Below are 15,362 nucleotides of genomic sequence, written 5' to 3'. Positions count from 1 at the left end.
TTAGATAAAATGTGACTAAATCCAGGTATGAAGGCAGGTATTCATGTTTGTACAAATGCAGAAATTTCAAATTATTCTGTGCCTAATTAGATAATATTTTGGCATAATGCAGAGCCACAATAAATTATAAGCAAAAGATAACAGTCAATGCTTTCCAGGAGCAGAGGTTGGGGGCAAATTTTGGGTCTTTTTTGGAAACACCACAAACTTTTGATTGGCAGAAATAACCAGATGCTGATTGCTTTGTGGTTTCTCTTCCTTTCAATATACACCCAAGCAGAAGATACTCTGCATGTAATGAAATGTTAGGAAGACAGAAACATGGCATCTACTTGTCTTCAAGATTGTCATCTTCCACAAAGAGAGTAGCAGCCCATTGTATTAGTTATAGTACAGACTGCAACAAACAGATTTATACAGCTGATGTGCCCATTCTTTCCCTCTGCCAAAACACTTTCTCTGCCTGCTACGCTTGGTGCAGACAGCACCGTGTGTTTACTGCTGCTCTCCACCAAAGTAACATGTGAACATGCTAATGCCACTGACCCAGTCACACCCCACTATGGCTGGCTTAGTAGCCTGGGGACTAGAAGCCAGGAATTTTATTCCTTTTTTCTTCCACTTGCTGCCTTTCCGTTTTTCGTATCCCACAAATTTGACAAAGATTTCACAAATTTTCCCACTCTGCAGCAAAAGGAAACCAGCCTTGTGTCAATGTTTCCACATACAAGTGAGGATAGCCCATTGCACACTAGCCTTCAGATGGGGCAGTCAGCCAGGACATAACACTTTGTGTTATGCTGGATGGACATTTCCCCAGCTGCTAAATTACAGCCAGAAGACTCAAGCCTAAAGGGCACAATTTGTATCCCCCTGTACTGGAGAACAGCAACACCAGACTGTCATTGTCCCTGGAGCAGCCTTAGGACCCTGACATCCTGCATCCCTCATAAGCTGGTTGACTAGTGGGCTAATGATCTAGCTTTCCTCCACTGCAAAGATATTTAATTAGTAACAAGAGGTGGAGTAGTTGGAATGGAGGGGCAGAAACAAAGAGCAGCAGAGTAGCCCAGTGCTTCAGACACACTCCTTACTTCATTTTCAGGAAGACAGAGAAGTAAACTCATGTCTGCTATCTAAGTGAGCTATGAAGACAGTTTTCTTTAACCTGAGAACCAATTCTGTTAGCCTTTTTCACATTCACTATTCTTTCAAAAAATATTCCCATTTAAGTCAGGTACCTGTAGAAGAAGTAACTATTTAGCATGAGAATGATGGGCCAAGGCCCCCTACAACCTAGGCATAAAGGACTGGGGCTTTTTCATTTCTTTTTTCTCCTCCATGTGTCCTTCTGTGAGTCCCTCCCTGGAAATGGAAATGGTGTATTGTAATGCAGATTTCCTGCAGAATCTCACAGATCACTCTCTGCAGGGATTTCACTCTTCAGCTGAAATACTTTTCAGCCATGGTATTGTTCATTTATTCAACAGCTTTATTTTTAAACATGGAATACTATAATTGTGGATTACTAATTCCTTTTAAAAGCATTATAGTGTTTATTTTTTGATTGAGGATTGAGGACTCAAGATCATTTAGCTGAGTTTTGTTGGTGTCTTTTTATTCCATTATTTATGAATTTAAAATACACTATGAAAGGATTAAAAGTAAAGTAAAATACCTCAAAACCCTACAAGTCTTGTTTTCTTTACTTCAGTCCCAGCACCCAGTCTGTTTTTTCTTTCATCCTTTCTGCAGAGAACCATTTTCTTTAATGTAATCACTGTCTGATTGACTCTTGCCTCTGTTTTCACTTTGATCCTATGTTTGGAGGTCACAGAAACAACAAAGATTTCATTTAGCTTCTCACTGGAGACCACACTTCAGCTCCAAAGCACTCAAGAGCCCAGAGTAAGGCAGAGAAACACCATCCACCTCAGCCCAGAGCCAAGGTGTAAGACTACAGCAGGGAAGTGGGAAAACCCTTGGTCCTGTCCTGGATTCGCCCCCGGGAGCAGCTCTGCTCTGTGCCCTAGCACTGAAGTGACCAGCAGATGGGTCATCTTCAGCAGTGCAGTGCATCTCCCTTACTATGGTTTCAAAAAGTCAGGCAAGTGAAAAGGAGCGATACCATGTTGAAGAGCCTCTCTCTGGCCAGCAGGTAAAGGGAAGATCTCTGCCCTAACCCCACTAGTGCACCTGGTACAGAGGAAAGATTTTTCTGGGCAGCCATCTAAGCTTTTGTTGTGCAGCTGCCTCATAGAGATTAATCCAGTTTTTGTGGAGAAAGGAGAAGACTGACCCACAGAAAACAGGATCCCTGTGGAGGAAGGAGGGGGGAAGGGTGGTATTCACTAGCTTCCCCCAGTGCTGCAAAGAAACTTTTGGTTTGAGCCTACTCATCATCTCACAGAATCACAGAATTGTTAGGGTTGGAATGGACCTCTGGAGATCATCTTTCATGCATGCTGTATGCCATACACTTCAGCAGTGGGAGAATACATTTGTCCTGGGCCTGTTCTTGCTGTGGCAATCCATGGTAGAGCCTGGAGAAATCAGTGCTGTCTTCATAGCTCAAGCTTGCTCTCAGTACCAGACAGGATGACTCAGGAGATCTAAAGGAAATAAGCCCTGAACTACACTACTTGGGGATCAGTTATTAAATCTTTTTTTCAAAAAGAAGCAGGAAAGTTTGTCCTTGCAATGATGACTACAGCACACAAAATTTGTAGTCTGGCTCATGGAAAAATCCTGAGGCATTAAACTGATGTTCAGAAAGTTCTTTGCATCTCACTGTGCAGAGCAAAGTTTGAGATCTGTAGATATTAATAGGTCTCAAACATGCTTAACTAGGGAAGACTTCATCCTGCTGAAAGCAGGGCATGGGATTAGGAGTTTTGTTGAATCTGAGCCTCCAAAAATCTGAGTTGTATTATTGGTCTGGAAGTAATGACCACAGGTATGTTTTTATATCTCCAAAGTAAAAAATATCACTAACTGAAAAGGACTATTTAGACTTTACAGAAATACTTGCTATAGGGTAACAACAGTTATCTTTATACAGTGATCTCTGCTTTAATTTATCTATATACACTGAGCTCTGTCTTAAAATGTGCATGGGCAGTTTCCACTGATGCATGTAAACATAAATTATTTAATAAAGAATAATTGATTTAGAATTGTAAAAAATCATCAGCTTTGCAGAGAAAAGGGACAGCAGTAGACAGATACATTTTAAGTACTAATGACTCTGCCTTATGAGAGTAGCTTTACCTGGTGTATAATGTATGAGTGGTAAAATAGGTCAAACCCTGGGAGCATCCACATCTTTGAAATCACTATGAATACAATGGTTTTACTGCATCAACAATTGCATAAGAGCACCAAAGCAAAGGCACATGTGGAATGCAAAACATAATGAAAATCCTTGCTCTTGTGTTGCAGATTAGAGAACTACTACAGATTTTGGATCCTTTCCCAATTTTAATACAGTTACCTTCCTGTGGCCAGTGCTTTTACATTTTCATTTTTGTGTGTGACAGGAATTTGCTCCTTTGTTCTTTTTGTACAGTTCATAAGATTTCAACTGTTTGTGGTACACAACATTTGGCATGTTAGCAATGATAGTCATTTTTATTCAAAGAAAAGTTTGGCCATCCTGTTTGTATTCTGTTAGAGCTCGCAGGGACAGGGGGGAGGGCTTCATCCCATGACATCCCATCCCCCACAAACAGGGGAAGTTAGTTAACTGCCTACCTACCACTGCAGCTAAAGTTATGTCAGTGCCAGGTAATGAAAAGGCTTTGTTACTTAACAGGCAAATAATAGAGAGCCTTTGTGCAAGGATAATTACAGTGGTTTGGATATTCCTGGATTAACTCTTGGGATGAACGCTCATCTCAGTAAATCACTAATAAATACACAATAGCACCACATCTCTCTCTATTTTACACTCTAGTCATCTTGGTCATACTACTCACAGGTTTATCTAGGGCTGATTATGAAGTATGGGCTTTGATGCCCTTTGCCCATCCTTGCTTATGACTGTAACATAACAATCAGATCTTCCTGGATTTCACCTCCATCAATCTGTCTTCTGACAAAGCAGAAGGTTGCATAGTTTGCTGGCTGCTGGGAAGAGTAACTGGCAAATATTTGCACAGTATTTCGAAGAAGTAAGGCCTGACTCATTGCAGCATTACTTCAGTTTTAACATCAGTATTAACCATTAAAATTCATCTCCCTATCATCTGAAAAAAAAAAAACAGTGCTGAGAAGCAAGCCCATAAAGGACCATGTGCAATTGCTGCTCTCCTTGCACTATTTCTTGCCTAGTATTTTTACTGAGTTACCATTTGTTTGAGCCAGTTCACCATACAAGTCTATGTGGGGTTTCTGAGAACAAGGGAAGGGATGCAGGGCATTGAAGGGTACTGGAGATGCCTGGACAGAAGAGCAGAAATCACCTTTCCCTGGGCTTCTTTCTAGTGTAAAAACACTCCAGGTCAAAGACTGGCTTCAATGGAAAGAAGAAAAGTCTTGAAATCATATAAGGAGCCCTAAATACTGATCACAAATATGTGCTGCATGTCATGCCTTCATAATTTATGTTTGTGGAAATCAGCAAAAGCTCGACACTTGGCTCTACAGGCAGCCCCTTATTTCACAGCTTGACCCATAGATTCAGGCAGTGACATTTTGCTCAATACTGTTGCCCTGGACTTGAGGTCTGACTGAAGAGTTCTTGAGAAAAATTAGGAGGCACAAGGCCCAAATATTTATCTTATACTTACAAGCAGTATTATTTAAAGTAAATTAGGCTACCTGACAGCCATTTTTGATCAGAGGGCTACAAAATAGCCCTCTTTGAGGGAAAAGTAAGACACAAAAGTTTATAGAGGGAAAAGAAAAAGTGGGCAAGCACTGCTATTATTATGGAATAAGAGTGCTGCAAAATTGCAGTGAAAATTGGAAATCCATAATTTTATTGCCAAACCTGGTTTTGCCTACAATAATAGTTATGAACAGTGGAGATGGAAAAAAAGACCCATTCGGTCATTTTTCCTGTCTTCTTGTTAATTAAGAGTGTCTCCTTGACAGGATTTTGACTGTTTTGTTCATTTTAAAAATAACTAAAGCAACAAGGGTTCAACTTATTCCCTTGGGAGACCATTCAGCAGACTAACAGACCTCACTGCTATGAAATTTTTCCTCATTATCAGCATGGATTTTTCTTTGTTCACTTTCATCCCCTTATTTCTAGTTATACTTAGTTGGACTATTTCTGTATTACATCAAATTCCATCATTTCTTTTCACATACATATTTCTTTCCCAAGGCAGATAGTGGGCTAAATCTGAGCTCCAGTGAAGAAAATGGATGTAAATTCAGAGTAGCGATTGGCTATAATAGGTCCTGTTTTTACTACATATTGAGCACACAAAGAGAATTGCCTTTAAATTCTGAATGGGAAATCTGAAAATCAATTTTTTTCTTCAGGGAATCTTTTTTTTTTCCTCAAGTATATGGCTGTCTGGTTCTCAAATCCACTTAAGCACTTAAAAAGCAGCTTACAGACACCAGATTCTTCCCCTCCAAGAAAACTGAACTGACATGCTGGAGCTGCAAATCACATAGTAGTTCACATTTAAAGGGAAGAAATGTCTTTTATTTACTACAGGACCAGTACCAGGCATATCTTTGCTCAAATAGTTAGCTAAGGGTAAATGTGTTCTCTGCAAAAGGTCACAACAGGATATGTACCACTTAACTCTCAATTATGCTCTATTTATACCTCCCTCTGAAATTTTCCCTAATTGGGAGATTCGGGGAATTTTTCTCCATTTAGCTATATTTTGGATATTTCACTCTCTCTGGGAGAAGGCATTTGTAGAAGAGTCAATTAAATATTATTGATGATGAAGTGAAGTAGATAGTGCAGGAAGAGAAAACTGTGTAGGCACTTTAATAATATTTTTAATTAATAATATTCATGTTGCCCCTCTTCATTTTCACCCATTCTCAGGTCTCTAACACCTTTAACATTCAATCACCTGTAAAGAAAATGAAAGTTTTATTGAAAATTGTTTTTCTTTTACCTCAGGAAACAGTGAGGAAAACACATGAATAAATATACAAGTTTTCCAACCAGTATTCAGCAGGGAGAATGGGGAAGTAGACTGCCAACAAACAAATGAGTAAACATATTTCAGAAGCTTAACATTAACTTTAAATTGAGCTAATGAAATTATAAAGATGTTTCCTGCTGTTTATCTGAGAGATTTATCCTTTTGTTTGAAACACATTTTCCATAAAAGGGTATCAGTCTCACCATGACACCTTCTTTCAAGCTGACAACTCTTCTCAAGAGGGAAAAATAAAAAATAGCACAAAATAGTCATGCCTGTAGCCAGACTCCTAAGACCAGGTACCCATAGTTTGGGTAGGAAGATACCTTAAGGACCATCTGGTTCCAAGCCCCCGCCATGGGTAGGGATACTTTCCACTAGATCAAGCTGTTCACAGCATCCAACCTGGCCTCGAATACTTGCAGGGCTGGGGCACCCACAGCTTCTCTGGGCAACCTGTGTCACCACCTCACTATCCCCTGAGTGAAGAATTTATTTTTAACATCTAATCAAAATCTCTCCTCTTTTAGTTTAAAACTGTTCCCCTTGTCCTATCACTATCTGCCTATGTAAAAGTCCTTCTCCTCTATTTTACAAGCCCCTTTTAAGTAGTGGAAGGCCGCAGTGAGGACTCCCCAGAGCCATCTGTAATGCTTCTGGTTAGTAAGGCATTGTTTTTTCTGTGTTGCTAACTTTTGGTGGGGGATAACTGTCAAAATACATTTCTAGATCCTTGCTTTCTGTTTCTGGCTAACTCCTCCCTTCTCTTATGTTTTGCAGTTCATATAAAATGAAACCCTGATGATTTGTAAACTACAAGTCTTTGTGAAAATAAGGACTGTCCCTGGTTCTTGTGAAAATAAATCCATTCTGCTCAACTTTCCCTACATTATATACATTCTGGGTTGACAGATTACTCCACTGTGAAGCCTCTGGGTCTAGTCAGCTGCATGGCAGTCAAAAGAGTGTGTGGATTACAGATAGCAAAAAATCAAAGTGAAATAAATAAAGAAATGGTTAAAACTACATTAAGGCACGTGTGTGTATATCAAGAGACAAAAAGCTCAATGCATTCTGGAGAATGATACAGTGCACCTGTGAATTTCCTAGGCTTGCTGTGTATACAGCAGACCCTTGAAATTAGCTGGTGTGAAAAATGTTCTTGTGGTTTCATTTCCTCTGCAGGGTTTTGGGTCAGGGTTTTGTCTTGTGGTTTTGCCTTTTGAGGGTGTTTGTTGTTTTTTCCCTCTTTAAGCAATGAAAAATGTAAGGGAAAGAAATTTACCAGTTCCAGCCCTCAAAGAGTACACACATACACATTCTCACCCTGTGTTTGTCACCATTTCCTAGCTCTGTCTATTACTGCACAAATCAATCTGATTTATCATTCTCTCCTGAGAGCATGGTGCACAGCCTGGGATCTGTTTTAGAATATGTTTAAGTATTACATACACATTCAGGTTTTGTCAGTTTATTTTATAAAAAGCAAGTTCAGGGTAAAATTCACAGTAGTCTTTAGATGTTCTAGATACACCTTCTACAGTTCTTGGCTACAGAGAAGGAAAGCTCTGTCACTCATTAACTTAATGCTTGATGTCCTAAATGACAATGGGAGGCAGAAATGCCTGCAAGGGTTGCTCTCAGAGTAAAGCATTCCATTCCTCAAGGAGCAAATTATGTACAGCACTTTTTCCAGAGAAGGGACTCAGGAAAAAAAAAAAGCTCAGATGCTGCAGCTCAGACTGTGAAGAAATTTTACCTTTCTCCTTCTCTTGTGTGACTGACAGTAGGGAGCTTTAGAGTATGTTCTTAGAGGCGTGTTTTCCCTGGTATTCGGATGTCCCCAGTGTTCCTTTGGACCTTTTAGGAATCCTCACATCAAAAGATGTGTAGTGGTTGAGACTGCTGACACTGGAAAATGTGGGAGGGCTCCCTGGGACCTTGATTATCTCCAGCAGCACAGAACAATAAGGTGACTTCCTAGGAGATTACCTTGAAACTGTATGAAACAAATCATTCCACAAAATAATTTCCACAGTCAAAACTTGGTGATATTAGTCCATAAATCAAACTTGCATTGCATTCAGTCCCTCCACTCCACTTTTCTTCTTGAAGACATGTAAGCAAACCCAGGTTTCCTTACTCCAAACAGTAAATACCAGCCATTGACTTCTAAATTAATTTGAGATGTCTGTCCAGTTGCGGTTGTACCAGGGGATGAAAGGGAAGTTCTTGTGATCATCAGATCCTTCGATTCTGAAAGTACGGTCAAGTCAAATATTTAGATTTGCTTCTGGTAAGCACTAATGTTTTCAAGAAGTTCCACAGATAGGCTTGGCAGTCTTCCTTTCACTCCAGAAAGGATTTTGTGTCATTAGTTACACCCTAAAATACAGAGGAGCAATGCAAACTAACCTTTGCAATAGCGCTGCTGATGTGAGGCAGCAGTATATATAGATATATATAATGTCTTGACCAAATCTATACCAGTACAACTATAGTCTTAGCTTTTCAACAGTAGATTAAGACAGTAATAACAAAAATAATTAAGTTCAAAAAACACTACAGTATGTTCTTAGCAAGATTCTAACAATATCTGGTGAAATGCCAAAGAGACCAGTCTCTTTTTTTTAGTTTTGGACAAACTAGCAGTTTAGGTGGCTTGAATTTACTGAAAGAAAGTCTTGTCTTACTATCTAACCAGGCCTTCCTCCCAGCATCACTCACTGTAGGGCAGCTCCAGCAAAAGTACCTGTAGTTCCCAGTGCAAACTACTAGGGACAAGATCACAGCAGGTTCCTGGACATTGTTTTGTCTAAAGCTACTCAGCCATCCCATGCAGCAAAGCAGCTACTCTCTTAGAACTCCTCCTTTTGCTGTGACCAGAGAGGCTGCACTGCTGTTAGCAGTGGGGAGGGATAGGGACAATTTTCAGGAAAAAAGTAAAAAAAAGAAATAAAAAAAAATAGGAAAACCTTTATGCAGGCAAGGGCATGGAAGTGACAGTTCAAACCAAGCAGCTCCAAAGTGCTATTACTAATTTCAGAATCCTCTAAAAGTGAGAATAAAAGCATGAATTCAAATTAATCAATTGTCTTTTAAAGTCGCTGAGGTAGCACTCTGACTATTACCTGTGCTTTTAGAGTGCATCTCAAATGTGTCATTCAGGTTTCTGAAGACAAGAAAGATACGAATGAATCACCTTGTTACAAATTAATCAACCTGGGATTAGAGCTAAAAATTTCAAAAGCACCTTAAAATGACTTAGAAATCTAATTCCCATTTTCAGAATTGACTTAGGCAGTTACATCCTGACTCTAGTCAAAAGTCAATGGGATGATAACTCCTAAATCACTCTAATACATCCAGAAATGTTACTCACTTCTATATGTAACACAACACCAAGCATCTCCATAGTCCGTTTGCCCTTCAGTGGGCATCCGAGGCTTCTGCTTTTTCATCCCTGATTTCAGTCCACATTTACCATATGTCATGTCTTCATTTTCATTAAACATTTTGAAAGATGGAAATTTCAAACAGTGAGGTACTCATTCATTCATCTTTCCACACAGAAACCTAGCATCAGTAAAACACCAATTTCAGACATTATTTTTAACTAATGAGGAAGGAATATTTTTCCTGACATTGACAGCAAAAATCTGTCCACCCATTTGTATGTTTTACATGATATAGCATGTACTATTGTCACATCTCAGACTAAGTGTGTATTTTGGTCTTTTTCCAGTTACATGCCTTTTTCACAAGTTAATGGGCAAACATAGAATGCACAAAGTTTCATTTGAGTCCTAAGGAAATAAAGCATTTGTTAAACTATCTGGATGCTACTTCTCTTCCATTGATAGATTATGATAAAATAAGTCCATTTTTATTCTGGGGGCATTGGAAATATCTTTTTATTTCTCCATCTCTGTCCCCTTCCACCCTGTGTCTGTCTTGTCCGTGTATGTGCAACATTATGTTGGGAGCACTTCTATCACAAATGTTTGATTCCACTATGGCACAAACTGTAAAAAATAAACTAAGGAATACACATGTCTAGATTACACCTATTCAGAGGCATATGCAAATATAGTATCTTGCTCTCTGGCACAAAAAAACATGAACTTCCCAGTGCTAGTAAATGACCAGTTAGAAAAAAGAATTAAGATAAGGCAGAGAGGCAATGAACAAAAGCAAAAATCACATTCAGATCTGAAGGAAAATTATATTCACAGTAAGTCAGCAGTCACCCTGGCTTTCAGTTCTTTTTATGATTTCTCTTCCCCGCCCCCACTCACCTCCCACTTTTTTCATTGCTTAATTTTTAGTTCTTTTGCCCAGGACTCTGTATTTTTCACTCTTTTGTCATCTTCCCTAGACAAAAGCACAGGACTTGGGGAAAAGGATCAGGGAAAGGGAAATTCCTATCCTGACATTTATTTCTTCAGTGACCTTGACAAAGTCACCTAATTTATTGTTTCCCTTACTGTAACAAAATGGACAGGAATGAAAATGAAGTCTTTTTCTGACAGTCACAACTGCTTCGTGATCCAACCCTGTTGTCTGAGCCTGCTCTGAAGCCCCAGACTAAGTTAGCACAGAGTGGAGCTGTAATTGTTATCAGCAATGCCTCGCCTCTGCCCTAGACACACTTTCTATGGTGGTCAATACCTGTTCAGCAGCCGGTCATGGTGGGAGAATAGCAATCACCAGAATAAATGCTATGCCCTTTCTCCCAAGCCTGTTGCATCTCAATAAACTTCGCAGTGTCTCCAGCAAAGGGGAATTCAAAAGGGTGGTCCCAAATCAGGACTCTGAAGGGCTTTGCATTCAGAATAAGACACTGTGGGAGTATCATGATGACAGCTGCACTTACATCACTGAAAATAATTATTCTGATCCATGAACACAAGCTAAGCCGTAAGAATGGTCTTGTAAGCAAGGTCTGTTTTAATAGAAACATAAGTATTATGCATTACAGTCTATTATAAATTGGTTGTAATTTTCTCTTGACACTCTGTGAATTAAACTAGTTAGGATACAAAAAAAAAAAAAAAAAAAAACAAAAAAAAAAAAAAACCCAAAAAAAACCCCAACAAATGCCACAAAGCAGAAAGCAAGCTCAGTGTCTGAAGGTTAATGATTGCTCATGAAAGCTACAGAAATAAATTATCTGCCTAGGGACATTGTCACATGATCGGCACAAAAGCTGCAACAGCCGAAAATGTTTATGTAGAGAAAAAAACACTGTCAGCATCACAGCACCCTTCCCCCACCGCCAGAGCGGAGTCCCGAGCCAAACAGCTGCTCCTGACTGCTTACATTAAACTAATTTGTGCTGCAACATTGCAGCTGCTTAATTTTTAGACTGAACTTTATCACCAAGAAGTGTTACAATAACAAGTGATCCAGCCTTATCTCTCAAGAAATAGCAAGTTCCTCAACAACTAAGGCAGCTTAAGGTGCCAAAATTCAAGAAAGAAGTAAGAGGACAATGACCAATACAGTATTTTAAATCTTAATTATCTGCTCTTGCTTTTACTAGGGGCTTAAAAACGGGTTTACTTCTGAATTAATTAGGAGAGTCAGACTGGGGGAGTCAGACTACGTTCCTAAGCAGACAGAGATTGTCCCATCCCAACATCGGGGAGCCAGTGACCGAGATCCATGGCACAGGCTTGGAGCACCAAGGTGGAAGCCGGGTGAGGCGCTGGGGCTCCAGAGGGTCATCCACTCCTGCCAGCCGAGCTCCCCTGCACCTGGCGCTGCGAGACTGCACTGCAGAGCCCCATCATTTGCGCCCCATCCCCTGCAGCCTTGTCCCCTCTCTCCGCTCCCACTGGTTTGGGGGTCGGTGTCTTCTTAAAACATTTATGGCACTCAATATGTAAAAAAGAAGTTTTTCTAAAAAAAAAAAAATGTGGGGAGTGGGGGAAACCCTAGCTCATTCATATCCCAGCAGCTTGAAAGCCCTGACCTCCCCCTCACCCCTCCCGCTGCCTCTCCCCCACCCCAATCCGAAAAAATGCGTCCTAAGGCACTGGCACGGGAGGAAGTGTTTACAGAGTGGTGCGCCTTGGGTAACACAAGTGCTGCTCTTACAAAATGTCACATGTTGTTCCTCCCCTTTTCCTCTGAATTATTTTCCTCTGTTAACATGCAGGGCTTCGTCTTTTGCTGAAACAGACACTGACCTGAACTGGTGGCGATTCCTGCCAAATATGCAGGCACTGTTTTGCTACATTTTGGAATTCGGCGAAGTCCATGTGTCAGGCATTTGCTTGCCTCAGGAAACGCCAGTGCTCAGACCAAAGGCCTCCCCGCCCCCTCCCACCCCCAGTGCTTGGAATGCACAGAAACTTTTCAGTTTTTAATTAGTTTTAATATGATTAATGTTTTTAGCTGCATATCTTGTTACATCCGGTATGCTTGTCAAAAAGAAGTAAAAAAAAAAAAAAATAAAAGAAAAAGGGAAAAGGACCATTTAAATGTACTGGTCTTAGTTATTAAGAAAACAAATGGAGATGGGGAAAAGAAAACCCACAACCCACCGAGAGAGCAATTATACAGTTAAACAAAAAGCTGTAGTTGCTCGCAGTGGTAACCAGGTTGCAGATAGACTGTTGTTTGCCTGTGTGCCTCTCTGTGCCTGGGGAGGAGCAGAGGCACAGGGAATTGTTAATGTGAAAAAAGGAGTGCCCCAACACTACACCCCACCTTTCCCAGCCTTCCAAACACGAGCTAGAAGGATGAGATGCTAAATGAAATGATGACTCCGTTCTGTTCAATTTAAAAGCATAAAATATAATGCAGAATCCCCTGGGGGGAAGGGGTAGGGGTCTTTGGTTTTTATCAAAATAACATTAGTCAGACTTTTACCCAACAGCAGGAGCTGATGGTATCTGGAGTCTATTTTATTGCACCCCAAATTTGTAAGAATAGGGGTAACTGGATACACAGGTCCCGGGGCTTCTGACTGCTATTCATAGAAAAAAGCTGCAAATGGAGAAATATTTTAAGAAGAAAAAATTGGGGTAAAAGAAAGAAAAATAAGGTCCCTTGCACTCTTACCAGATCTTCCTCTCAAGTTTGGCCTTTAAACCTTTATGGATATCTCAAAAGAACATCTCTGAAAGGAAAAACCCAGATACAACACTGGAACTCATCTGTACAACACAGAAGAGCAATGTGAGGAGATAACTGCAACTGAGGTAAAGAAAAAAGAAGGAAAGGCACTTAAGGAGTGTTGGATCAGGAGTTTAGGGAAAACAGGGCAATTGGAAAAGGAGGCTACCTCAGGTCGAAAGGATCTATGACAGAATACAGAAGTATGAGAACACAAAGGGAGGAATCAAAAGGAAGCAGCAGCACACTGAGGAAGGAGCTTAAATATGCAGTGGGACTAAAAGCAAATATGGGGACCCAAGAATAGGTTGCAAAAATAAATTGAATTTTCTCTCTCTGAAATTTCAGTCAAGAATATCTTTGCAGATTATAAAACAAAACCAAACAGAAAAAAACCCAAACAAACAAACAAACAAGAAAAAATCCAGCATATGAATATGTTAAATGGTCCAATTTATAAAGCCAGCAAGGTGGGGAAAGGTATCCCAGGCAAAGGTGAGAGGATCACCTCCTCTAGCCAGGTGGGCCCATGGGGTAATTCTGTACTCTCTTGCCCACATCTGTGCCAGGTGCCTCAGCTAGTGCATTATTCCAGTGAAAACTCTGGTCCACCCCTGCCACCCTAATTCTCTCTGAATACCTAAAAATATTCCCAGCCAAATCCAGGTGAAATTATGCACATGTCTACAAAAAGATTTGGCTTCACTGAATCAACATTTTCCAAATATTCTTCAGGAAAATCCCATTCCAGCATAATATTCATGAGAACAATGAATACTCAGCTCTACACAGCCTGAGAATACATACACATTTGTGTGATTCACTCATTATTATCTTGACTGACCTCTAATTCATTCTTTTACCCTTCTTCCTCCAGATGCATTTGCACACTGACAAACCATTTTCTTTTTAAATCAATCGGCCAGGAGAAATGTTTCTTCATCTGCAGAAACTCCTGCACTCACCATTCAATAAATTTACCCAGCTGTCACTGTAGAGTGACATGGTAAAATAGCACATTCAGTAAAAGCCACATGAGAAATTGACTGTGTAAAAAAAATACCTTTATCAAGGATCTTTGACCTCTGAACATTAATCCTGCTCTCTGGGACTTATTTTAATATTTTAGGGTAAAAAGAAGTTCCAAAAATCTTTATTTTTTTCACATCCACAAATTACTTCTATCGACAAAAGCAGACTATACATACATACATACATACATACACATATATATATAAAAGAGAAATTGTATATTAATACAAATTATAACTTGGAATCTGCAATTTTTCCATTGTATAGTAAAGGTAACTGAAAGGAGAAACCCTTTCTTTCCCAAGAGATCCTTGTGATTGCATTTAGCTCTTAAAATTTCTTGAAATATCAAATTTCAAACTCACAATATTTTAAAGTTATTTTTTATGGCTGCCTCAAAGGCTTTGGATAGATATGCAGGTGGAAAGTACCAGAGTTTACAAGCAGAGAGTAAAAATTTTTTTCCAATTTTTTAAATATAGCTGCTTTGAAAATATTTTTTCTGTTGGCACAATACATGCATCATATTTCATGTACCAAATTAAAGGTATAGGGTACTGTTCATACCAGCAAGAGATGACTCACTATATTTTAATCATTAATAATGTGGCTGTCCCAAATTCACACTGAAAAAACCACCTATCATGATATAATATATTCTCTTTATGTACGTATACAACAAATATACAACTGTACTCTTTACTGTCTAATTTTCCTATTTAGATATTGCACAAGGTGTACCACATTTATTTTAATTTCTAGCAAGAATATATGGCTCTTTTTCTAATTACAACATAGGCTTAAGCAGTTAATAACGTATGCATTCATTTCTATTTCAGAGCATTAATGCCCATAGTTACAATACTTACATGTATTTTTATCACAATACATTATTGGTGTGTTATTTTTTTAAAGACAAAATAAGAACTAATTTATATGAAGCACTTACATTTTAAACCTCTTATTTTATACAGCACTGAATTTCAGCAATAAATTTTGTTTTCAAGCTACTTAAAATACTTAGTGATAAGAAGGTACTAGAATTTTGACCAGCTCTTGGCTTTTGTTCTTTTTCTCTTG

The 15,362-nt window shown here is 39.3% G+C and overlaps 1 long non-coding RNA gene across 1 annotated transcript in view; it reads right to left on the bottom strand.

Annotated features, from left to right (window-relative positions):
- Positions 1-15,362, bottom strand: part of LOC116183406 (uncharacterized) — a 42,364-nt gene that overhangs the window by 12,503 nt on the left and 14,499 nt on the right. The window lies entirely within an intron of this gene.

The sequence above is a fragment of the Lonchura striata genome, chromosome 3 (assembly GCF_046129695.1).
Source record: "Lonchura striata isolate bLonStr1 chromosome 3, bLonStr1.mat, whole genome shotgun sequence".
NCBI lineage: Eukaryota > Metazoa > Chordata > Aves > Passeriformes > Estrildidae > Lonchura > Lonchura striata.
This window is presented reverse-complemented; position numbering and strand designations above follow the sequence as displayed.